The 7,613-nt window shown below is 44.5% G+C and overlaps 1 long non-coding RNA gene across 1 annotated transcript; it reads left to right on the forward strand.

The window, feature by feature from the left end:
- Positions 1-2,282: 2,282 nt before the first annotated feature.
- On the forward strand, positions 2,283-4,097 carry LOC148007745 (uncharacterized). The gene is made up of 3 exons (XR_015647280.1): positions 2,283-2,367; positions 2,948-3,154; positions 3,268-4,097. It is a non-coding gene; the product is annotated as an uncharacterized LOC148007745 (long non-coding RNA).
- Positions 4,098-7,613: the final 3,516 nt, after the last annotated feature.

Raw genomic sequence — 7,613 nt, forward strand, 5'->3', positions numbered from 1 at the left:
GTGGCCCCATCCTCCGATGGGGGTCTTGCCTAACCCCTGGATATGGTCTCTGCAGGTTCTCCCTCCTCTTTGTTGGGCATTTCAGCTACTCTCATCCTCATTGGGTCCTGGGAGCCTCTTGCTTTCCTGGCATCTGGGACTTTCTGGTGGCTACCCCAGTTCCCATCCCCATTGCTACACACCTCTGTTCAAATTTCTTACCCTATGTATATCATCCTGTCTCCTCCCATACCTGATCCTCCCACCCCTTTTTCCCTCCTCTCTTCTCCCAAGACCCTCCCACCCTTCTCCTCCTGTGAGTATTTTATTTCCCCTTCTAAGAAGGACTGAAGCATCTACTCTTTGGGTTTCCTTCTTTGTGAGCTTCATATGGTCTGTGAGTTGTATCGTGGATATTCTGAGCTTTTGGCCTAATATCCACTTATCAGTGAGTGCATATCATGTGTGTTCTTTTGTGACTGGGTTACCTCACTCAGGATTATATTTTCTAGTTATCATCCATTTGCCTGAAAATTACATAAAGTCATTGTTTTTAGTAGCTGAGTAGTACTCCGTTGTGTAAATGTACCACATTTTCTGTACCCATTCTCTGTTGAGGGACATTTGGGTTCTTTCCAGCTTCTGGCTATTATAAATAAAGCATCTTTTGGGTAATATGCCCAAGAGTGGTATGGCTGGGTATATTTATGCTTTTTACAGAATAAGAAAAATCTTTTGTAGATTATGTCTCTGGATTTACAGCAACATTGGCTACGAGATTTGTCACAATGAGATTATGTAGACCAAACTCATTCCTGATGACGTTTCCTTACTTAATTAACCATGACTAACATAGCTAGCTGAACTTTTCCTAATTGTTGTTCAACTAACTACATACTTCGTTAAACTTTGTTCTCTGTGATCCATTTGCTTGAAGCCAAATTATCTTAATTATTTAATAATTTATGTGTATAGAGCTATCCCCAAACATTAGTGTGACATGTGACAGAGGCCACACCAGGCTGTGTCCAAAGGGTCTGCATGTATTTATCATGTCAGTAAATCAACAGAGCAAAGTAAGTTCAAGTCAAAGGTAGTCTTGGGTAGAGTAGAAGAGAAGACTATGCTCTGGTTTTGGTCCCTGTGGTGTCCCTCTGTGGCCCATGTCCAAGTACACTGGCTGTTCTTCCAGGCCAGAGGGGACAACAAGGCCTGTCACAAAGCCGGACTCCTTTCCTTTTTGCTTCTTGCACTCCAGAATGAGTTCATGTGTTCAGAATGAATTGTGTCTAAGCCAGATGAACACCAAAGGCACCATTTCCTACTCTCAGGAGTCACTTGCCTTTTTTCTTCCAGGCCACACTGGGGAAGACATACTTTTCATAGAAGTTTCCCATTTTGCTGGGAGCAGAATGTTCAATAAAGAACATTCAATTTAATTAGCACATTAACATAATCACATCAAGCTTAGACACAGAGCTTGACAATTGGAAATTGGGTAAATGAACGCGAATGATTTCAGCCCTATGTTTTATAATTAGGTAACGAGGAGAACGTTTAATGCTGCCCTGTGTACTCAATGTGCTGGTTTCTGATTTAAGAGGCTGGGGTTGTTGACGCCAACGACACTTAAATTTATCTTACTATTCAAATGAGACAAAAGAGTAAACACAGATTTTTCTACTCACAGGCACTTTTTGACCTTCTGTGCTCAATGTGAAATGTTCTTTTGCTTTCAGCAGCATTCATCAAAGCCATAATGCAGCAGTGAGGAGCTTTATAAATGAAAACAGGTGTCAACGCCAATGTCTAGAGCTCAGAACACAGAAAACATAAAAGGTGACCAAAATAAATAAATAAACCCTCATGGAAAATTCTGGGTTTCAGCCTCCCTTTTATAATGTGCCAGGATGTTTTGTTTCCCTCTTCAGCCAGGGTCTCATGTGGCCCTGGGCTGTCCTCCAATTCAATATGTAGCTGAAAATGACCTTGAGGTCCTGGTCCTCCTGCCACCACCTCCTTAGTACTGAGATTACAGGGTTGTGGCAATTCTGTGATTGAACTGTTCATAGATTTCCCATTCTCAGCTCTGTCCTCCCAACCAACTTAGGTGATCTGCAATGATAGGTCATGTTCCCAGCAGAACTTTTGAGACATAAGAGCAAAAGCAAACAGAGCAAGCCGGTCAGAAACAACAAAGACCTTGTAGGATGATGTCATCACGCAGGTGAAGGCAAGTACAAGATAGAATGAGGCCTGTCGTTGGATGAGAAGGCGGGATGGGTGGGGGAAAGTTTTAGAGGGAGGAGGAGACTGGAACAAGGGACAGGAGAAGCAGCAGAGAGAACATGGAGGCAGATGTTAAGATTCTTCTCTGCACATTTACAGGTTGTTATGAAAATTCTTAAGGGACGGATGTGTACAGGGCTTTGTATGTCTAGATGAGCAAATTATATATCATCAATTGGATCAGAGGTTATTGTGTTGTGTGTTCTTTCATGTGGCGATTTAAGTTCAAGAGAGTGTGTGATGGCTGCCATGAAATCGGGATGCGTATGTCTGGCATGGTGGCAACCTGCCTCGGGAACTAGACAGGTAGAGAGATTGTTGCCAGGCGCAGAGAGCAGCCATCGGCAGTGTGATATGGGATGGAGCAGAGCAGGTGAGACACTTTGCTGAAATGAATATATCTACCAGGTATCTTGGGGCAATATGGTGCCAGACCTAGTGTGGGGTAAAAGACAGCATTTTAAAAATAATTTTACAGCAACAAAACCTCATGTGGCTGACCTTAGTCTTTTGACCATCTGGAAGTTGACAAGCAAAAGGCAATATTTGAAGGACACACAGTAGGGAGATCATAGATACTGGCATTGATGTCACACAAACTTACATCTGCCACCTTGATGGCTAATCCTTCTTGTTAACTTGATATGACTTAAAGATTCCATGGAATATGTATTTCTAGGTGTCTGTACAGGTGATTCCATAAAGGCTTCACTGGGCAGAGAAGACCTTCCCCGAGTGAGAGCAACGCCATCCCACAGGCTGGGATCTCCAATTGAATAAAAAGAAAAAGCAAGCTAAGCACTACTATTCATCTGTCTCCTGTCTGCAGAGGCAATGTTACCCTACACACCACTCTCCAGCCACCATGCCTTCCCAGTTCTCAAGGGTTGTATTCCCTCAAACTCTATGCTGACATGAATTCTTGCTCTTTTAAAGTTTTTTGCAGGATACTTTGTCTCAGTAATGGGGAAAGTAACTCACACTGTCACCCACCTGCAGTGAGGCCCTGAGCAGTTTGCTTGGCCAGTTGCTTCACGCGTGACATGGGAATGGCAGCACTGATGCTAGTCACTTCACTGCTGTGGAAAGCCACTGAGACAACAAGAAGAGCACTGTGCGTAGCCTCGAGTAAGCTGCTGCTGAATGTCTATGAGACATCTCCGGAGTGGGAATGGGACAGTGTCCATGGGGTCAGGGTGGCTATGGCTCTATGAAGTGCATCCGCTGAAGGTCACTGAGTATTTTTGCACACCTAGGGCCTTGGGCAGCTTACAGCTTCCCATTTTCATGTGTACCATGGCAGGGAACTTCAGAACCCACCTAGGCAACTGTGATCCTTAGCACACTGGTTCTCCCATTGTCTTAGTCTAGATGGTGCTGGTCAATGCCCCTTGGACTTGCTTTTCCCCTTGGATTGGTGTTCTTTCCCATCCCTGTGCTTGTTGAAACTTTCCCAAGGTTTTGCCTCTTTACATGTCTGTCAAATTTCCTTTCTATCAAACTCGAATGAAGCCTCCCCTCGGAACTTCATGTGTATACTCTTCAGTCCTAACTCTGTGTCACCATTCCCATGACTCTTTGTGCAGCCTGAGCTATTCCTTTCATTGAGCTGTAAGCTTCTGGGTGTTTGACAAAGGCTTGGATTGTAACTCATTTCCCTTGTGAACTCCCTCCGCTAGCCCAGTGGCCCACTTGCTTGTTCTACAAGGCCCTGCTCGCTTTCTCTTTCTCTAAGTCAAAATTGTTTATCAGAATGTTAATCTGAAATGTATATGTTTCCCAATAAGTTTAAGATAGAATAAAGCAATGAATGCTTGACTTTGAATACCATATATGCATGATGATTGACACATGGCACATATATAACTTACCAGGGGCAATTATGTTTATGAGAGTCATTGGTAGAGGGCAAAATCTCTGAAGTAGAGCCAGCATTTACTGACTACACATTCTTTTCCTGGAACAGTATGCACACTACTGTGGCACACAGCAGCATTCACCCAGAAGGGAAGATTTTATTACTGCTTTTTTACATCGGGGAATTCAGTGCTCTGTGAGGTCAACTTCACCCAGTGCTCCTTCTGTGGCATTAGAATAATAATATCAGTACATAGAAGAAGACCATCCTAATGCACTTTAACTACTGTTCCCCACCACATGGCTTGCACTGCACTTTTAAACACAGTAATATTCTCTTAGAATCTGAATGACATATAATTCTACTCTCGGTGGGTATGTGTGGTGGTTTGGATGAGAAAGTTCCCCCCACAGGCTCCAGTATTAGGACGCTCAGTCCCCAGCCTTAATGGAGAAACTATGTCACTGGGAGCAAGATTTGAGAGCTAAGAGCCTCAAGCCATGTATGCTGTGTGCTTGTGGTTGAGATGTGAGCTCTCAGCTTCTTGCTCCTGCCACCGTGACTGCTGCTTGCTGCCATGCCTCTCCACTACAGTGAGTTCCTAGTCCTAAGCTAAACAAACTCTTCCATAAGTTGTTCTCAGTCGTGGAGTTTTACCACAGGAGAAAAAATGTGACTGATACAGGGTGTCACGATATAGGTAAATGTTTTCTCTTCTTTTGGTTTGTAAATTATGTCTATCACAGGGGAAAGGATCCATGTTTCTTCTACTAGAGATTTATTTTTTTATCTAAGTGTGTGTGTGTGTGTGTGTGTCGTGTGTCTGTGTATGTGTCTGTGTGTGTGTATGTGTGTGTCTGTGTGTGTGTGTGTGATGTGTCTGTGTGTGTCTGTGTGTGTGTCTCTGTGTGTCTGTGTATGTGTGTATGTAAGAGAAGGTCTGAAGAGGGAGTCTCCTAAACTGGAATTACAGGTGGTTGTGAGCTATCTAATGTGGGCACTGGGAGCTGAACTCAGGTCTTCTGCAAGAGCATGAGTGCTCTTAACCACTTGAACCATCTCTTCAGCCCCCATGTCCTCTCTGCATTTTTAAACAAACAGAATATGGTTTCAATGAGAAAAGGTATGACTGGTCCTTGAAGTGTTGCATAAATGAAAGTCCCAGCATGCTTTCATTTGGTGTCTATAATATTAATGCTACAGTTCTCAGGAAACACACAGGGCAGAGTTGAAAATGTTCCAATCTTCAGGCTCCAACTGTAACCAAAAGAACTAGAATTAGTCTTACACTTGGCCCTGGCTTCTAAAGGCCATGTGTCCTTAGAAAAGTCACTTATCACTTCCATCAGCCCCCTCCTCACTGCCCATCCCCCTCTTACTCACAGTCATTAGCTTCCTTGTCTACAATGGAACATCCATAGCTGCCAGGGTTCCTTAAGAGAAGTCATTGCTTTGAATAGCCTAGTAAGAGCACCATTGGAAGGGGAAGCCCTTGGTCCTGCCAAGACTGAACCCCCAGTGAATGTGATTGTTGGGGGGAGGGCAGTAATGGGGGGAGGATGGGGAGGGGAACACCCATAAAGAAGGGGAGGGGGAGGGGTTAGGGGGATGTTGGCCTGGAAACCGGGAAAGGGAATAACAACTGAAATGTAAATAAGAAATACCCAAGTTAATAAAGATAAAAAAAAAGATGTCATTGCTGCAGGCAAAGAGAAAACAACCTCCCGTCTAGGGTGGTGGACAGTGGCTACCTCCCTTTGCTGAACTAAGACACACTTTTTATTCACATGTATACTTCCCACTCCACATGTAGTGATTATATTTTACCCCTGTGTCTTGTCCGGAGTGTGAGTTGTGATCAGGGAAAGTGATTTATTCACTTGGGTTTTCCCAATTCCCCAAACCTGAGAGCAATTGTAGTTTCTCAAGGTGACTGTTCAGAGTAAATGATTGGTAGAGGACATTGTAAACTTAGCTGTGACACATAGGAAGCAAGTTCTAGGTTCACTGGGTGAACCTGCCTACAACATTAAAATGGAGAGCTGTCGAGAAATACACCTAAAGTCTGACTTTGCTTCCACATGGGAGCACACAGGATTGTGCTTCCAAACACACACACACACACACACACACACACACACACACACGAGAGAGAGAGAGAGAGAGAGAGAGAGAGAGAGAGAGAGAGAGAGAGAATAGAAAGAGGATAAGGAAGAAAAAGAAGAAGAGGAGAAGGAGGAGCAGGAGGAAGAAAAGAAAAAGGAAGAGAAGGGGTGGAGGGAGGGAGGGGGAAGGAAGGAAGGAAGGGAAAAAAGAAAAATAAAACAACTCATGGGTTCCTAGACCTCTTTCTTAGATTTTCTAGTAAAACTAAGGTAGGAAGGGGCTGGGAAATGAAAAGGTTCCCAGATGAAACTGATCTGGCATGGTGCTGTCTGGTGGCTCTACCAGGATCATTAACTCTCTTACAGGAAACTGTAATGCAGGCAGTAGACAGCTCCATGATGTTTTGGGGCAGCAAAATCAGGTTTGACAGTTATCTGGTTAGCTTATATTCCAAGCCAAGTCTTTTTGATCACAAGGATCTCAGACCATTGGAGCCTAGGGTAGTGGTGGTCAGCCCCCAAATTTTTAACAGTGGGCTGTGAAGGCTGGAGGAGGGGCAGGCACTGGAGTTTGCCAATTACTACCATAAATTACATAGGCCACAGTGTGGCAGTTTTTCAATGGCTGAAGTGATGTCATCTGGCTCACAAAAAGCCTGTAAACATGACAATGGGCTGTCACAAGCATTCTGAGCAGGTGAACTCTAGGATGCCATCACTTGCTTCACCAGCCTACTCCAGGTCCTGTTCTTGCCACTAGCCCTTTTCTTGTTCCTTGGCTCCTTTTTTTCTGTTGGATCTCTTGCTCCCCACTACCACGTCGGGTTACGGGTGTCTTTCCCCCTTCCTTCCCTGAGCCCAGGCCTCCTTGACCTTGGCTTGCTGGCTTTATAAAGCTGGAGTTCTCCTTTTATCATTCTCCAATTCAGCCAATGGAACTCGTGACTCGGGCCCTCCTTTCTATTACTAGACCCTCTGGTATATGGGGAAACTCTCACTGTAAAAATGAATGGGGTCAAAGATGACAACATCGCTCAGGTCCCCTCACTGTTTGCAGACTCAGAAAAAGAGACCTAGCCGTGGAAGAAGTTCGTTGCTGGGAAACTGAGGAGCTGCAGCAGGCTGGGAGGCAGGGCTAACCAAAGCACTAGGGAGCCTACCTTCTCTCCTTTCAACCGCTGTGATAGTCTGTAAAGGCAAACCTAATGCCCAACCATGCCTGGGGGAGGAAGAAAGAAAGTGTATATTTGTGTCATAGTTCAGCTTAGCTGCCGAACAGTAATTAAGCCTCCTGAGTTAGAACTTAATAAAAATGTCTCTTCTGCGGGTTTCCAAGGTTCTCTGATGAAGAGAGTGTACAGAGGAAAAACAGTTTGGGACAC

This window comes from Rattus norvegicus, chromosome 1, assembly GCF_021556685.1.
Source record: "Rattus norvegicus strain SHRSP/BbbUtx chromosome 1, alternate assembly SHRSP_T2T, whole genome shotgun sequence".
Lineage (NCBI taxonomy): Eukaryota > Metazoa > Chordata > Mammalia > Rodentia > Muridae > Rattus > Rattus norvegicus.